Source organism: Martes martes (assembly GCF_963455335.1).
Source record: "Martes martes genome assembly, chromosome: 5".
In the NCBI taxonomy this organism is placed as follows: domain Eukaryota; kingdom Metazoa; phylum Chordata; class Mammalia; order Carnivora; family Mustelidae; genus Martes; species Martes martes.
In genome coordinates, this window is record NC_137892.1 from 86,658,812 (window position 1) to 86,676,848 (window position 18,037).

The 18,037-nt window shown below is 42.5% G+C and overlaps 1 protein-coding gene across 5 annotated transcripts in view; it reads right to left on the bottom strand.

Annotated features, from left to right (window-relative positions):
* The window catches only part of ARHGAP26 (Rho GTPase activating protein 26), a 437,763-nt gene that overhangs the window by 364,068 nt on the left and 55,658 nt on the right, over positions 1-18,037 (bottom strand). For 2 of the 5 annotated variants that reach the window (XM_080803880.1, XM_080803879.1), the window contains exon 1: positions 11,017-11,221. The exons of the other annotated variants lie outside the window; for them this stretch is intronic. The gene's annotated coding sequence lies outside the window, so the exon portion shown is untranslated. Of the gene's footprint in view, positions 1-11,016; positions 11,222-18,037 lie in introns of those variants that run through there. 5 annotated transcript variants of the gene reach the window in all.

Consider the following 18,037-nt stretch of genomic DNA (forward strand, 5'->3'; position numbering starts at 1 on the left):
AAGACTTGGGAGCAAGCCCGGGTCCCAGAGCCAACTATTCGACGTCATCCAAGGTGCCGAGAGGTCTTGGAAACCTCCAGGGTGATTACGGGAGGTAAGGAATATTCATGGCAAGCTTCTCCAGATGCAGAAAAACAAAACAAAACAAAGTTTAAGAAGTTATCAAAGGTAGGCAGGTCCACCTCTGAGCCTCATAAGACCACGGATGCCAACTCCAGGGTTTTGGCAGACCAGGGATTGGAGGACAAAGGTTTGGGCAATTTGGACTCAAAGCTTCTTTATCCCTACAAGAAATTCATCTAACTGATGGGATTCTTTAAGGAAGGTCATTTTCATGACTTTGTCCCACTCTTCACAGCCAGAATATATATATATATATATATACACACATACACACACACACACACACACACACACACATGGCTCCAGATATAGATATAGATATATAGAATATATACACGATCGATCAAGTCTCCACAATTGGCACCTGTTACTGTTAATAGCTGTTTTATGCATTACACAATTTTACTATGTGCTTAGCCCTTTCCATGTATTATTTCATCTGACCCTCAAAATCTCATTTTGAGGAAACTTCCAACCCATTTTACAGATGGGAAATTGGCCTCAGAAAGGTTAAGTAGCCCATCCAAGGTAACAGGGTTGACAAGTGACAAAAATTTCTAACACCATTCTCTCAACTACTATGTATGTATAGATAAAACACGGGGCTCCACCCATGGGGCTTCTGGACACTTTTTCTCCTAGTCCTTCCAGAAACATATTAACTTATTCCACTCTATCATAATCCAAAAGACTACTTATGCAGAGTACTGAACCCAAGATAAACTCCACTAACTGGGGGGTCACCCATAATCAGAAATACACAAGACAAAGGCATAAATGACACAAGTTATTATCTTACACACCAGGTGAGAATATTAATAGTAAAGGAAAGGGGGATATGACCACAAATCTGTCTGACACACTCGCATGCCCAGAACATTCCACACTCCTGTGTTCAAAAATATTTTCAAGAAAAGATGCCTTCTCACAAGACAATGAAGTTCCAGAAATGTTAATGGATTATCTGTAGCACAAGGAAAGGTGACCACAGAAGTACGCAGGAAAAATATCACTTGGGGAAAAAAAAAAGCAAACCCTTAACACCCTGCAAGTGTTCTCCATTAGATTTCCCAAAGCAAGTCATGACTTTGGAACCAACCCGTTAACACAAATCAAAATAATCTGAACCAAATGTTCCCATTTAAAGACCCTTTCCCCCCTGAAGGGTTGTACAATGTTCTACAAGGGGAAATGCACTCTCACACACCAGGCCACCTCACTCCGGTAATTACCACCAGACTTGAGGCTTCAGGGGCTCTGATCAAGCCAGCAAAAGTCTACGAACCCCGAAACCGAGAGCAGAGATCACAAGGGAGGTGAGGAGAGGTAGACATAATGAATGTGGGAAATTTTGCAACAGGACCTCCCTCTGGAAATGAAACACCCTCTCCCACTTTCTCTCTCTCTCTCCCTCTGGATTTTGTTCCTAGAAGTCTTCCTTTAGCAGGATTCACACACCACACTACTCTACTTGCCTCCACCCTTTTCCTTTGGCCACCTCCTTTGCTCCTGCCAGAGTATCTGTCATTTAGCAACTACTCTCCAACAAAAATATGAAGCCAGATGAAATCAGGCTTTTGACATCTCTTGCTCCCTACACTCATGGGATAAGCTTCAGGTAGAGCCAACAAATCTACAGGTTCCGTCAGACCTGGGTTCAGATCAAGAGAAGCGCTGCAGAGGGACCTTCACTCAGTGTCACTAGGCACCCTGGAACACTCCAGCCAGGGTAACGGGTTCTTACTCAACTTCAAGGATGCGAGGACTCAATATACTACAGGAAGCACAGCCTCCCACCAGCTCTCATCTAAGCGCTCCTCAATTATACTTTAAGGATGCTGGTACTGGGGCACCTGGGTGGCTCAGTTGGTTGGGTGACTGCCTTCAGCTCAGGTCATGATCCTGGGATCGAGTCCCACATCAGGCTCCCAGCTCCATGGGATGTCTGATTCTCCCTCTGACCTCCCCTCTCACGCTCTCTCACTCTCTTTCTCTCTCAAATAAATAAATTAAATTAAATTTTTTAAAAAAAGGATGCTGGCACTGATGTTCTGCATTTGGGCCAATACATCTTCCAGTGTAGGCCACTGCTAAGCACCACAGTAACTGATCCCCCGCGATCACCTCCTCAGAGACCTTCAGTGACACCTCACCTAAAGTCAGTCCCTCCCTATCACCCAGGATTTGTTTCTTTCCTGGTTATTTTTATGTCTTATTTTGTCTCGTTAATTTTTTTTTGTCTCCCTCCATGAACACAGGAACCTGATTACAGTTTATCCTCAGCCCAGAAGCTGACCAGAGAAAGCTGACAATTACTGTTTATTGAATAGATAGGATAAGATGGTGAAAGGCAAATCACGTAGAGGCCCTTACAGAGTCTTTTAAGATTATTTATTTATTTATTTGAGAGAGAGAGAGAGAGAGAGAGAGAGAGAGAGAAAGAAAGAAAGCATGAGAGGGGAGAAGGTCAGAGGAAGAAGCAGACTTCCCTCTAAGCTGGGAGCCCGATGCGGGCCTGAGCTGAAGTCAATCGCTTAACCAACTGAGCCACTCAGGCGCTCAAGGCCTTTATAGATTCTTAAGTGGGAAGAGACATATTCTAACATTACTAACTTCCCTAAATAACCTGTTACTGATCCAGTTTTCGTATACTTACAAAATCTCTTCTTACATCTTTTCATACCTTCAGTCTTAGGGAAAATAAATGAATGACATGTGTTTACTGTGTGGAAGTAATACTTCTTTTTATGTTCCTCAATTGCCTCTATTGAACCTTTCTTCGGAGGGGAAGAGGGGGAAATAAAACTGGCAGGTAGTGCAGGTGTGACTAATCCAACTATTACTCTAGGATTTTTGTCTGCAAGCCCATGCTTACCACAGCCATTCCATGACAATTTCATTTCCACTTACAGATGGTGCACATACATGGAGACCCAAACAAGAAGGCTAAGTGAAACTCCTCAGAAGTCCTTTCTAATGACTGTTGGCCAACTAACTCGGACCACATAACACCAATGCTAACTACCACTTATCCTAGGGTTTCCCCATCTGTTTACACAGGAATCTTGTAACTATTTGAAATTCTTATCCATTGACTTGTGTACAGTCTCCCTTTTCTGAAAGAATCTAAGTTTCGTGTAAGAGGAAAACCTTGTCTGTCTTGTTCATAAGCTCCTCCAACATTTTGAGGCCCCATTAAACACCTGTCAAAAGAACTTACAGTAACTCAGCGCTTTGAGAAGTTGCCTAGACTTTTGGACAAAGAAATTTGTTCCCTCCCTTGTGGAAGAAAAAATAATCTATGGATTATTCCTTCATGATGAGGTAAGGCTTCTCCAGCCACACCCCATCATATATATATGCACATGGCTCTGGGTAAACTCAGCTCCGGTTCTACCCAAAAACTGCTTACGGTTAGCCTTTTGAGCATCTGCAAATTCATAAATCACACTAACTGTGAGAATAAAGGGATTCAGTATACTACTCAGGACCTGAAAGAGCCTATTTAGCAAGAGTAGAATCAATGCATTGGAGGAAGATTGTACTGTCCCAAGATGGTCACACTAGCACAGCCCATTCCACCTGTTCTTCTTACAATGAATGAGACACAGACACTCCATCAAGCAGTGGGGCCTCTGTCCCCCTCTCTTGAAACCTAGTGGGACACTGCAAGAGGCTCAACCAAAAGACAATGGCAGAAGTGACACTGCATGACTTCAGAAGCTGGGTCATAAGAGGTACTACAGAATCTCTCTGGCATGCACCACCCCACACCTCAAACCCTCCCACCCTCCCACCCCTCCAACTCACGCAAAGGACTTTGGAGCCCAGAGCCACCTTGTGGAGGTGAAGCCACCATGCTGGAGACGCCATATGGAGAGACCATATAAAGGGAAGACCAGCTCTTCCCACTTAAATAGCTCTTTTAGTTCTCTGAGCCCAAATACCAGACAGGGGAATGAGCAAGGATTTAGATGATCCTAACCCCCATCCCTCAAGATCCCCCAATGCCATGTGGACTCTGAGGAGTCCTGTCCACACTGCAGATCAGTCAGTAAAATCAGTATGGTTGGAAAACCATCAGGTTTGGTGTTTTTTGTTTTGGAGGCAGAGTAGCTGGCCAGCTTAAAGCATCAGTAAGAACAGCCCCTCACCTGCACTTCCATGGCCACGTCCTATGGGATGTCCATGTCCATGTACAAATGTCCTATGTCCAAGTCCTATGTACGTCCATGTACAAACTGGAAGGTGAAGTATAAGAAAACCCAAAATCTCTAGGTCAAGTAATGTCATAAAACAAGCAGAAAAGATACAAAACCACAAAGCACCTAAGTTTTACCAAGTTCTACAGGCTGAGCTTTTTGGACTTTGAAGCAGTCTGGTTCTTGGACCAGCTGCCACCTTCTCCCTTCACCGTCCACATCTTTGGCACCAACAGAGACTACAACAAAATGAGAACATTTTCCTGATGAACAAATTCTTTTTACCAGCTTGTTTACTCTCAGGAAACCTTCATTCCAGAACTTTTTTTGTTGTGAATAAGCCAGAATAAGGATTATTTACCTATGTGAGGTCTCTCTTAGGTCTGTTTCAGAAGACCTTATCAACTAAACCTGGAGGGATACTCTCATAATTTAAAAAAAAAAAAAAAAAAGAAAAAAAATTTTAAAAAAGAAAGAAATTCTTTAAATTTTAATATTTAGTGCAAGAATAATTCATATGCCTGTATCTACTATCCCACATGGGTTTCATTATCAGACAAACATGAGATTCAAAAACCAGTTGTGTCACGCGCTAGCTATGTGACCTTGGACAAGTTGACATGGGTTTATTATGTCAGTGAAACCGCTAATAACTACTCTCGAAGAGGTGTTGTAAACATTAAATGAGGTTATTGCAGCTAACACTTATAAAGGGCTTACCATATACCAAGCACTGTTCTAAGTGGCTGAAGGTGCTCAGATCAAACATAGCAGACAATGGGTACTCCTTAAGCAGTGGGTTCTATGAGCATCATTAATACTAGTGTTATTAGATGAAGATTAGTTCCCATGACGGTGGCCATAATGCCTGTGGGATGACTTTATGAATATCAACTCATTACAGCACAAGAGCAGTGAGGCTCAAATCCACAGTCAATTCCAACAACTCATCTCAAACTCCTATAAGTATAAACTCCTAAGATGCTTAAGAATCATCTGAGGAGCCTGTTAAAATGAAAATCTATGCCACACCTCCAGAGACTTTGATTTAACAGTCTGGGACAGAGTCCAAAGAAGTTGCTTTCTTAACACCTCCATCCCCTCATAGCTGATTCCAGCAAATCCTGCCCTACAGATGCTGAGGTAAATATCTGGGCTGTATCAATCAGGATGCCGTTAGCCAAGAGTCAGAGGTTCTGGATTCTAGTCTCAGATTTGCCCCTAACTAGATCTACAGCTTTGACATATTGACTGGGTCTCAGTTTCCTCATCTATAAAATGAAGGTTTCAGACTAGATAATCCCAAAGGTGCCTCCTTTTCCAGAACTGATCCTACAACATGAATACTAGACCAAATCCCTCAGGTAATCTTATTTTGTGCATTTGAAGCAAATGAACTAAGAACTGTCATTTATTAAGCCCCCACTACGTGCAAGACATTGTCTGAGACGCTTAATTCATTTCTAAAAGTCTCAAGCATCTGAAGTCTATGTAAGATGAGAAAAACACCTGGGAAAAGTTCAATAACCTGACTGAGGTGACAGAGCCAACATTGTTAAGAGCCTTCATTCCATCCTAGACTTACCTGACCCAGTACTGGTTCTGACACCATTATGCCTCTGGCCATCTCACTACAAATAGTTCATTTGCTTTGCATTTCTTTGCTTTTGTTCAATTGAGAGAGGTAATGAAAGCTCAAGCCTAAGCTCTTCAGTTCTACAAAGCACCAAAGGGCAAGAACAGGGCAAGGGGGAAAGAAGTAGGTACAGCCAGGCACTGCAAACCTGAAAAGCAGGTCTCCTTATCCCTCAAGTGAAGCTCAAGTGAGAGAGGAGGGGCACAAGAATCCGTATCACCCCTAAGTGTGAGGATTCAGATGGTCGGTGGTAGAAGAGAAAAGCAGAGAAGTAAACACAAAGCACTGAGGTTGGTCAGCAGGAGAGGGTGAAAAAACAGCATTTCGCCAAGATCTTTCCTCCCTTTCTTAATTCCTCTCAGGGGAAGAACAGAACTTTCCGACAGAGTATCCTCCACTGAGCTTAGAGATACAATGGGAAAGTTTCTCATGACGTCTACTCTTTTGTTTTCTCTTGCCAAGTAACTTAATGGGAACCTAATCCCAGGCCTGCTCGCCTCCAAACTTCATTACTTCATCTCAGGGACTCCGAGGCAAAGTGGAAAGATGATGAGGAGGACAAGTTCCAGATAATGGATTTTTTACAAAAGCTCTTTGGGTCTCCAATGTGTTCTGTAAGAGATTTAAAGGGTGTTTGAAGGACATGTGGCACGGGGTGAGTTGCACAGGGAAAAGCACAGGATTTGAAATCAGAAAACCCGGAGCTGGGATCCCAGTTCCACATGAGACACTTCCCATCTGACATGGGGCAGGCTGTACAAATGTCCTTCAGGCTTCATGTCTGTCAAACAGGGACAATAACACTGACATCACAGACCTGTTTTTTTTGGGGGTTTTTTTTTTTTTAAATAAATGAAGCAGGGTATGGTGAGATGCCTATCTGACCCCAAGGTTTTCTAAACTGACAAAGAGGTTAAGCTAGAAGTGAGCCGACAAGTCTGGTTTCTAGCTGTACAGTGTCAAACCTCTCAGAACCACGATGGGGAGAAAGAACACTGGGCCACCCTGCAGTTCTCTTCCAGTCCCCACTCTGAGTAACCCAGGGACTACCTCTCCTGGGAAAACTAATGACTTGAGGATGCATCAAAACTGCCACTGATGCCAAGGAAAACTATGCAATTATTTCAACTGATTATGTGAGAGACTCAGAAAAGAGAAAAGGTAGCCTAATGAACAAGTAAGAGCATTTAGCTCCCGCCTTATAGATGAAATCAAATTAAAATCTGCGGAGCAAAGAAAATACCTTTAAAGTTGTAAATGATTTATAGGACTGGTTTGACACACAGGAAAAAACTGTCAGGCTTTATAGAAGCCAGATCCTCTCTTCGGAGGGGATGAATGAACCCTAGATTCAGTGAGGAGTGGACACGGCAGAGAGCTCATGAAGGGAGGGAGACAGCAGCATGGCACTGCCAGGGCAGAGCCCCTGTGACTTCACTGCTGCCCAGGGTGCCTGGCTGGGACATTAAACAATAGGGGAGGGTGGAGTCTGTGGGACAGGGTCACATATCCTGCCTTCTCTAACAATCCAGACATCACGTCAAAGGACTCAAAGATTCCACTCTTGAGAGAAGCAGGAAAGGGTACTGCGGTTCTGAACTCGGATGGCAAGGTTTAAATCCTGGCTCTGCCATTAACTAGCTCTGTGAATTATTTAACTCTCTGTGCCCAGATTTCCTGATCTGCAAAATGAGTATAAAAACAGAACCAATCATAGAGGTTTTATGAAGATTATACACATTAATACAACTGAAGAAGGACAACTAGGTGGCTCAGTTGGTTGGGCGTCTGCCTTTGGCTCAGGTAGTGATCCCAGGGTCTTGGGATCAAGGCCCACATCGGGCTCTCCGCTCAGTAGGAAGCCTGCTTCTCCTTCTGCCTGCTGCTCCCCATGCTTCAGCTCTCTATCTCTCTGACAGATAAATAAATGAAATCTTTAAAAAAATACAACTGAAGAACCTTGATCACAGCAAGTGCTCAATTAAATGAAAGCTATTATTACCCACCTCTTAGCATTGGCCATCCATTATCAAGCTTTTCTGATGTACCATATGCCAACCATTCATTGCCTAATTTAGTCCCCCAAAGCCCAGGGGTCACTGAATGAAAAGCACTGAACTCTATGCCCTCCCTAAACACAGCAAAGCCTTCAATAAAGCGTTCAATAAAATAAAGGTAACCCACTCCGATTATCATTACCAAAACAAATCCAAAACACTGTTTCACTAAATTCTGAAAAGACACCTGGGTAAACAAGTCAAAGAAAATCACCGATTAAGCATCTTTTTGGTAATCTGTAAATCAAGTATTTTTGATGAGTCAGAGACTCTTCCTGTATCAAGCAGCCTAGCTGTTACCCTGATTATTTCATCTTAACACAGATTCTAGGACCAATCCAGCAGTCAAATGAATTAGGCCTCCTAAATACTCTCTTACAGTGTACTTTTAACAACACCAATTTAAGCTGCAGAATAGTTTTCATGTTGGTAAACCAACAGCTTTAAATCATTTCCTAAGATAAGCTGAGACCTGAGTTTCTTTTTCAAGAAAAAGAAAAAGATATGGCAAAGATCAAACGTAGTTCAAAAGAAAAGGTCAAGCCCTAAAAGCACTTCTATTTCTGATCCAATCCTCTTACAGCAAATGAAGATAAAAATGAATCCCCTAACTGCCCCCAGCTACTTTGCTCTGTCAAATAGCAGCGTTCACATGAGAACCAGGTGGAAAAGAGCCTCAACAGTGTAAATACAGCTGTCTTAATAATAACCTTGGACTACAGAGTACCAGTACTCTTCTAGTGATATGGTATACATTGTTTAATGGCCACATACATTAAATGCAAGCTCCTCTGCAATGTGACTTTGCCATTCTTCGAATGCAAAGGTGGAGTCTGTTTCTCCACTCCCCTACATCTGGGCTGGCCTTGTGACTTGCTTGGGCCAGCAGAATGTGGCAGAACTGATGCTGTGCAAATTGCACAGTTCAGGCTTCCAGAGGACCTGAGACTTCCACCTTTGGCCTTTTGGAATACTTTTCTAAGATAGCCTTACCACACAGAAGTCCAGGAAGAAAGACTACAGAGGGAGAAGCCCTGGTTCCAGCCCAAATCCAGCTGCATGAGCGAGCTCAGGATAGCCAAGGTAAGTCCCCAGTCAATCCAGTCGGTCCCAAGAAACACAACTGTTCACTTCAGTCTCAAACATTTGGAGTGCTTTGTTGTATAGCAAGAGATGAAGGATACCGGTACGTTAGCTGGCGTTCACTTAATTTTAAAAATTTCACTTTAAATTTATTTTATTTTAAATTTAATTTTAAAACTTAATTTTTAAAACTTCACTTAATTTAAAAAAAAAATTTTTTAAGTTTCCAGAGGCACCTGGGTGGCTCAGTCGGTTGAGTGTCCAACTCCTGGTTTCAGCTCAAGTCATGATCTCAGAGTTGTGGGATCGAGCCCCATATCGGGCTCCACACTGGGCATGGAGCCTGCTTGAGAATCTCTCTCTCCCTCTGCCCCTCCCCCCCTCTCTTTCTCTCTAAAAACAGACAAATAAAAACAAGTTTCCGAACAGTTTGAAACTTATAAAACTCTACAAGAGGCAAAATCTAGATTGCTGGAACTCAAAAGTAATAGCTATCTTCAGAGAGCAGGGATGGGGTGGATTTAAGAAGGGAGCTTTGTGGTATACTGATGGTTTTTACTTCTTGGCCTGAGCAGTGATTACATGGGTGCATTCACTTTGTGCTAATTTATCAAGTGTGCACTTCTAAACTTGCATACTTCTTCTGGATATATACTGAACATACATTTAAGATAACTTAAAATAAGCCTCTCTTGGCAAAATCTCTTTGAAAAAAAGTGTTATGTGTCTTCAGGAAATAAATCATGCTCACAATTTTCTCAGAGAAGCCTATAACATACACAAGACCAGCTCTGAAAACTAAACATCACTTGTTACATATGAGCAGGTTTCTTCCTTGCCAAAAATATGACCCATTTATGAGTCAGTCTAAAAATGGCCCCAGAATCCCAGCAAACTTTGGGATGCCTAGGCCAAGATATTTTCAAGTGCTGGTTTAAAATCTCCTTATCATTTTGGAAAGACTGTTTAAGCCACATAAAAGGAAAAGGTCCTCAGAGCGTCCATGCTCACAGATGGGTCTCCCTTCACTGATCACACCAACTCCAAGGCCCCATTTCATTCTCCTCCCACTGTCCCCGGCCCCAGCACCCAAATGCCAAGCCAAGCAGAGTCACCTGTTCACACAGAAAAGACTCAACATACGTCTGTGGTTAGCTGGATGTCCCCAAAGCCCTTAAAAATGTTTCTGTCCTTTGACTAAGGAACACCCCTTTAAGTAGTCTATTCAAAGGAAATGACTTTAAACAGAGACAAAGATTTATGTATGAAATTGCCAATCAAGTTCTTTAAACTAGTAAAAAATTAATGGAAACACTCTAAATGTTTCAAGATAGGAGATTAGATAGGGAAATTAATGCAGAGACACTTGGACATAAAACATTAAAAAAGGGAAACGAGGTTTTCTCTTTGTGGTAGAATTATGACTGTTCCTACTTCTTTGCAATTTACTGTACTTCTCAAATTTTCTCTAAGAAGCAGGTGTTTTTCACTTGTATAATCAGAGAGGGAAAAAACAAAGTAAAAAACTGGAGACAAAGTGTTAAACTGAAGATGATTAACAGTATAATCTATTTCTCTTTTGGGATCCATTTATGACTTTATCTGTTATTCACATCCCTTGCCTGAAATCATCACTTTAGCTATACACATATATTGAACATTTTACCAGACTCAATTTCCACTGAATCACAAAAATCTATCTTTCTTTCCCTGTAGGCTCTGAGCTCTTCATTATCTTTGTAAACCCAGTGTTCAACACAGTCCCTTGCTCTTAATAAGTGTTCAATACATTTTGGCTGGAAGCTGCAGAATGTCAGGGTAAGGACAAAAGGATTTACCTGACCTGCATGGCAGAAAAGGCCTCATTTCCCTGTGCGTCCCATGCCTGCCACATGAAAGATGTACAGTAAGTTACCTGTTATTTGTGTTAGTCAGCTCAGGCTGCCTTAGCAAAATACCACAGACTGGGTGGCTGCAACAACAGGTAGTCATTTCTCACAGTTCTGGAGACTTCAAGTCTGACATGAAGGGGCCAGCATGCTTGGATTCTGGGGAGAACTTTCTTCCCGGCTCTCAGGCAGCTGCCTACTTGCTGTACGTTCACACGGCCTTTCCTCTGTGCACTTGCGGAGGGAGAGGGAGAGAGCTCTGGTGTCTCCTCTTAAAGGGAAACTAATCCCATATAACCGCATCCTTATTATCTCACTTAACTTAATTACCTCCTTAAGAGCTTTATCAAATATAGTCACACTGGGGATTAAGGCCTAAACATGTAAATTTGGGGAGAGGGGGACACATTTCAGTCTGTAAAATTATTAAATGAAAACTGATAATATTTCACCTCACCAGTGGACCAAGTGAGAGGATACAAAGAATAGACTACTACCATGACTATCAGAACAACAGCATGAAAAACGTCATCCCCTGTGTCAAGTGGGGTACACCAAAGGACAGGTATAAGGCTTTGGTAGGTCTTCATAATTTGATGTACAATAAGGAGACAAGGAAGGATTTGGGCATGGAGGAGGTAGACCCAAATCTGTGTTTTGGGAGAATTTATCAGGAATCAGTAGAAGTCTGCATCCAGATGCACAAACATAGAAGGTGAGCACTACTGTTAGAAGCCATTCCAAGGGTCAGGTGAGTGCTGTGGGGACTGGTAGGAGCAACCGCTAGCATGCTAGTGGCAAAGGGAGAGAGTAAAGAGCAGATGTGAGGGGCTTCACCAGTCAGACCCACAGGAAACTGGGGTCCACCACCAACTGGATAATCAGAAACACAGAAGGAAAAAGCAGTAAAGATGCTGGTAAGGTAAAGGGAAGACGTGAAGAGAGGAGAGACACACATTCCGAGACCTGGAGATGGGAAGAGGAGGACATGCTTGCAGAAGGAAGGGGAGGGCAGTTTGCATTTGACATGGGTTTAATCTGAGCTGCCAGGAGATACCCTAGCAGAAATGCTAATCAGACAGTTGGAAAATGGGTACATGGAAGCCCAAAGAGAAATCACACCAGAGGTAGATACCTCAATATCATGCAAAGAAGTAAATAAGATAGCTAAGGAATCTTCAGTGAACTGAGCATAGAAACTCAAAGACCATCTTCTCTGGACAACAGAGAACGAGGCCAAAAAACAAAGGAAAATAAAGGCCAGAGAGGTAGAACAATAAGAGTAAAGCAGGGCCATGCATCAGAAGTGTTTCCAGGGGGGCACCTGGGTGGCTCAGTGGGTTAAAGCCTCTGCCTTCAGCTCCGGTCATGATCTCAGGGTCCTGGGATCAAGCCCCACATCATGCTATCTGCTCAGCAGGGAGCCTGCTTCCTCCTCTCTCTGCCTGCCTCTCTGCCTACTTGTGATCTCTTTCTGTCAAATGAATAAATAAAATCTTTAAAAAAAATAAAAAAATAAGTGTTTCCAGGTACAATGAAGGGCTGGGTACTAGCAAGAGGACAGAGACATCAAATACACAGAGACAGAGCATTCAGGAATGGCTCTTAACGTGATGATCAATGGGATCCTTGCCTGAGTTATTTCAATGGGGTGAGCAGTGCAAAGCAGTGAGCCGCAGAAAACGATAAAGAGACAAGACAACAGGCTGAGCATCTAGGTGTGTGCCAGGCATCATGAGAGGAATTTTGTATGGATTAACATCTTTGATCCTCACAAACACCCCTACAAAGTATGCGCTATTATAATTTGTATTCAGAGCATTTTGTGTATTAAAAAAAAAAAAGGAACGAAACGTATCTACAAGATCACATTTGCCTATCTGAAAAAACAAACCTGTCATACATATTTTTGAGGTAGCTATGGAGATTTGAGAGCAGGCATGTAGGTGGAAACAGATATCAAGGAAAATGATACAAACGACAAAGGGGTGGAGTATGGAGTGGCGTGGCTGGGTGACTCATCACAATGATCAAAATGTTTGTGATGGCAGCAAATGTATTTAACCCCCAGTGGCTTCGGGGCTTCTGTGAGTGTGTATGTCTGTCTCTGACTCCCACAGGGAGCTGTTTGGGAAAAAAACACAAAACCATGCTGGTCTAGACAATTAGCCCCTTACAAACTTGTACTATTAGTAACATTCTTTGCAAGCTGATTTTTTTTTAATACACCTGCACAGCTCTATTAATTAAAAAGTCTGAGTTCACCAGATCATTAACTGAAAACATCAAGTTTTGACTCACTCACAGGTCATCCCAACTATGAAAAAAAGACTTGATTGCTAGAGTATACGCTCACCAACATCTCAAACCTGTGGAGATTTAACACAAACAGAAAAACTGGGGATTGTGAAAATCATTCATTTCCTCTTCCTACCCTCTACCACAACTTATTCTTACCACAGAATCTTCCATCCTCACCACAGCCGCACTCAATAGCACTAATTAAAAAATACATATATCACCTTGCCTTTCTCAGCCAGATACTCAAACCATACTTGATAGTAATGAGCTGTTTTATTAGAACCATTAAAAAAAATAATAATGCTAGCAATTCAGGGCTTGGAAGGAACCGTGATAATAGCAGCTTCTCTGGATTTACAAAGCTATAAATCTGTGGAAGCTGTCTGACGTTTATTGAACATGAATAACCTCCCCACATGCTGTGATCCTGACGTTTGGCCAGAATTCTACGGAAAAGGTTTAACTTACACAGAAAGGCTTAAAAAGGTTCACCCTGGACCAATACATCCTAATACCAACCAATTGCCCCATCCTAATAGTCTCATCAGGTCAAAACCATTCATTGTTTAGCCCTCCCAAAGGTAAGGGTATAAGCCCTGAGCTTGAGTGTTGCTTCTGTCACTTCCTGTGCAACAGTGGCTCATGTTCTGAATCAATTTCATCCTATGCATGATGGGAATAAAACTATATCAGAGCCTGTAGTTGAAAATGCTAGGCCAATATGGCAGACAGCAGGGAGCAGTGGAGAAAGCCAGGCACACCTGGGCATACACTCTGGATTCACCATTACTTACTTGGCTGGGAAAGTTACTTACAACTGGGAAAGTTGATCATTCATTTACTTTAGGCTTCATCTTCCTAATTATCACATCTGATTTTAGCCCATTAGCCTCAAAGTCTTACTCTTTTAGCCAAAGATAAAGATAAATAATCATATCACAATGCATTTCACTCTCTCCCACAATGGGGATCTAAAGGGCCCTCTGCTCCGCAGATCTGTAGTTTTTTGAAGTTAATAAAAGGTGGAACTTGTCACAAACTTCTACAGAACCACTCTTTCTTGTCCCTTTGGATGGAGGAAGTGGTGGCCTCACCTCTATGATCTACTAGGAAAAAAATACCACTGAGAGCTGATGTTCATTCCTACTGATAAGGGTGTTTCAAAGAAACTTGGTGTGATCCATACATAGGGTGGACCATATCCAAACTGGGGCAGTTTTGAGAAAAGGAGAACTATTGATAATCATGGGGAAATAGCAGGTATGACCCAGGACATATGGTCCATCCTAGTCAGATCCTTTGCAGGGAAGATGGCATACAGCCTGTTTTCTCCCTTCTAAAAAGTTTCAACCAGGGAAACCTCAAGGACAGAAAGGTTACAGTAACCTCAAAGCCTCCTCCCCTCCTTATCATGACCAGTCTTTCCCTGATTCAACAAAAACACATGCCTAACCAGCACTTACTAAGCTATATATCAAACTGCGCCTTCTTCTTGATCACAGTGGCCAAATTCCAATAACACCAATGGTGGGCATCATTAGAAGCACTTAGGTAAGTAAAGCAAAAATGCAGTCATACTAGCTGGTTTGAGCTGAGGACAAGGGTCAGGCTGGTGCAGGAATGAGAGGCACCTGCTATTTGTCACAATCACCTAGCACAGCAGTCTGAGTACTGGTACAGGAGGCAAAGTCCAGATCTGGGCAACTCCAGAGAAAAGCCACGTGGAAGCTCTCCCTGAGAGTGCTGGGGGTGCTGCCAAACCCCAGAAATACAGAGACAATCCCACATACAAGTCCTTGTGAAATCAGACCATCCCTGGTCTCACAGCAACAATCTATCAATAGTCCCCTGCACATGAGGACAAAGTCTTTCTCCTTTAATCAACCCAAAGATACAGTGTTCTAGTTACAAGTAATTATCGGGAAAAACAAAGAAAACTCATAGCAAGACAAACCTTTGGGAAAAAGAATAACATGCTTGTTAATTTTCTCCTCAATGCCTTTCCTTTCCCTTTTTGTTTTCTCGACCATTTTAGAAATGATCAGGAAGGTCCCTGGTTTACCATCTATGTATTGGGCTTAATGAAAAGAGTCAACTAATCTTAATTTATAACAGGTTATAAGCCCAAGAAACTCTTGTGACAAAAAAAAACAAGCAAACATACAAGAAAAAAATTTTAATGAGTTAAAAGTAGAGTAGTACAGAGTATGGGAATAACCCTTCCACTAAAGTATATTCAGTTTCCTGCATAAGAAAGGGTGTAGATGCCAAAGAGGACAACACTTTCCATTTTTAACAGATACTTGTCTCCTGAGTATCTCTGGCATTTCACACCACCTCCCAGAGGCTCCCAGGGAATTTCCAGGCTGAGGACCCAATAGCATGACAATTCCTACCCATGAAGGAACCTCACAAAACAAAGTATCTATTCCCCCAAAAGAGGTGTGTAACTGATTCCGGAACAAGCCATCTATTAGTCCTACTTCAATCCTTGGTAGATGGGGAAAAAAGGAACAAAAACCAGGAAAAGTGATCTTGAAATTACTTGTGGTGCTGGGAAAGAGGGCTCAAACTACATTTAAGGAATAAAAGGAACATCAACATTTCCTGGATGGCAGGGTAAGTCATTAGCTGTTAAGAACTGACATTTTTTTTTTAAGATTTTATTTATTCATTTCAGGGAGAGACAGAGACAGAGACAGAGAGAGCACAAGCAGGGGGGAGAAGCAGAGGGAGAGGGAGAAACAGACTCCCCACTGAGCTAGGACCTGGACATGGGACTAGATCCTAGGACCTGAAGATCATGACCTGAGCCAAAGGCAGAAGCTTAACCATCTGAGCCACCCAGATGCCTCAAGGACTGACATTTATTGAGCATTTCCAAGTACCAGGCACTATTTGATGCACTGTATATATGCATTAAGCTAGTCCCCCCAGCAATCCTGAGAGGGAGGTCTTATTACCATCTTCACTTTGGAAATGAGAAACCTGAAGCAGTTTCCACACGTGGGTCACCAAAAACTTAAGTGACAGAGGAAGAAATGGATCCTCACATTAACATAAGAGCCCACACTGCTGACCTCTACGTTACATAGTGTTACTGCTCACCCAACTGGTGAAGGGGAAGATTAGGACTGAAACCCAGGTATTCCTAACCCTTAAACCCATGCTCTCCACAGCTACCTGAACATGATCCGCAGCCGTGCTGCCCCATCTCCACCAATACCACACCCTTCTGTCACCATAAATAATAAAGGGTATCATTTATGGAGGGCTTGCTGAGCCAGGATAAGAAAACCTTGGCTTAGAGATGTTCATTTGACTCACATCCCAAACAAGAATGTGGTGGAGCCAGGATTTAAGCCAAGTCCACTGGACTCCAGAGCTGAGCTCTCAGTCCCTCCAGGAGAACCCAGGGCTGTAGCAAGATTATGATCACAGGACCATACTGCAAACAACCACGGAGGCCAATTCCAGAGGTGGCTGTCACGAAGTCACTGACTCATTCTTCAGGTCTCACCCAGCAACTTCCTGCTTTTGATTTCACAAAAAAATAGAATAAAAACCCCAGAAGCTCAGTTTCCTTATTCACAGCAGGTGAGAAACAACCCAAAGGGAGTGAGAGGCAGTCAGTGACAATTTCAATGACCGCAGGTAACTGACACAGAGGGAAAGAAAATGAAAACCTGGAAAGTCAGATGCAAAATTATATGGTACATCAATGAAGCACATAATGACAGGCCTGAGTCATCAAGAAAAAATTGCTTTCTGCTTAAGCATCTTCTGTTTTTAAAGGCAGCAAATGCCTAACATTTAAGCCGGGTTTTCATCAAATACTTAAAATTTTCCAAGTCTTGGAATTTGAAACAGTAAGAGGCAGAAGGGCTTTGAGGAAACAGGAATAAAGGACAGTGGACTTCCCTGAGCTTCAGAGCTGAGAGGTACAGAACACTCAGCTATGAGCCAGGGACCCACGGAAATCACAGCACCACAGGAGACTGAGTGAGGTGGCAGGACTTCAGGTACCTTCCACCACCAGAATTCTGTGAGAAAAAACACAATGTGGTGGTAAGTCATGTGCTTTGGACCCAGACCATCCTAGGATTGATCCCAACCACCTCAGTGATAACTCATATCTGGTTTGCTCATGAGAATCATCCTGGTAAATGGCACACAGAGGACAATGGATAAATAGTTCTTTAATGAATGATCAAAACCATATAAGTTTGGTTACTATCTGTGAACTTCAACTTGTCAGGCTGCAAAGTAGGAATGACAATTCCTACAGCATGGAACAGTGATGAGGATTAATGAGTTGATTATGCAAAGCGCCTCCTCTAGGACCTGGATACAAGACTCACTGTGCTGTGACAGCTGGACAGCTAACCTGTAGTTATTTGGAACCTAGGAAGCAGCCCCCATTCCCAAAGGATAATGCAAACAAGAAGCCCAAATTCCTCAGCCTGTCAAATTATAAATTGCAAATTGAGCAAGTATCTGCCCCCTTCCTCTTAAAATAATCCCTAAATTCAACACTGTCTCATTGGTCATTAATACCCTTATGAGCTAGAAAGATGTTCTAAAATTTACAAATGAAGACATGGAGCATAGCACTAAGTTTCCCTGGGTTAACCAGAAATCAACCACAAAAACTGGATCTTTAGGCTCTGCTTCCTCCTCCTCATCCTCATCTCTCAGCAGCAACTACAAACTGAATACCCACAAGCATCCTGTGCAGAATTCCAC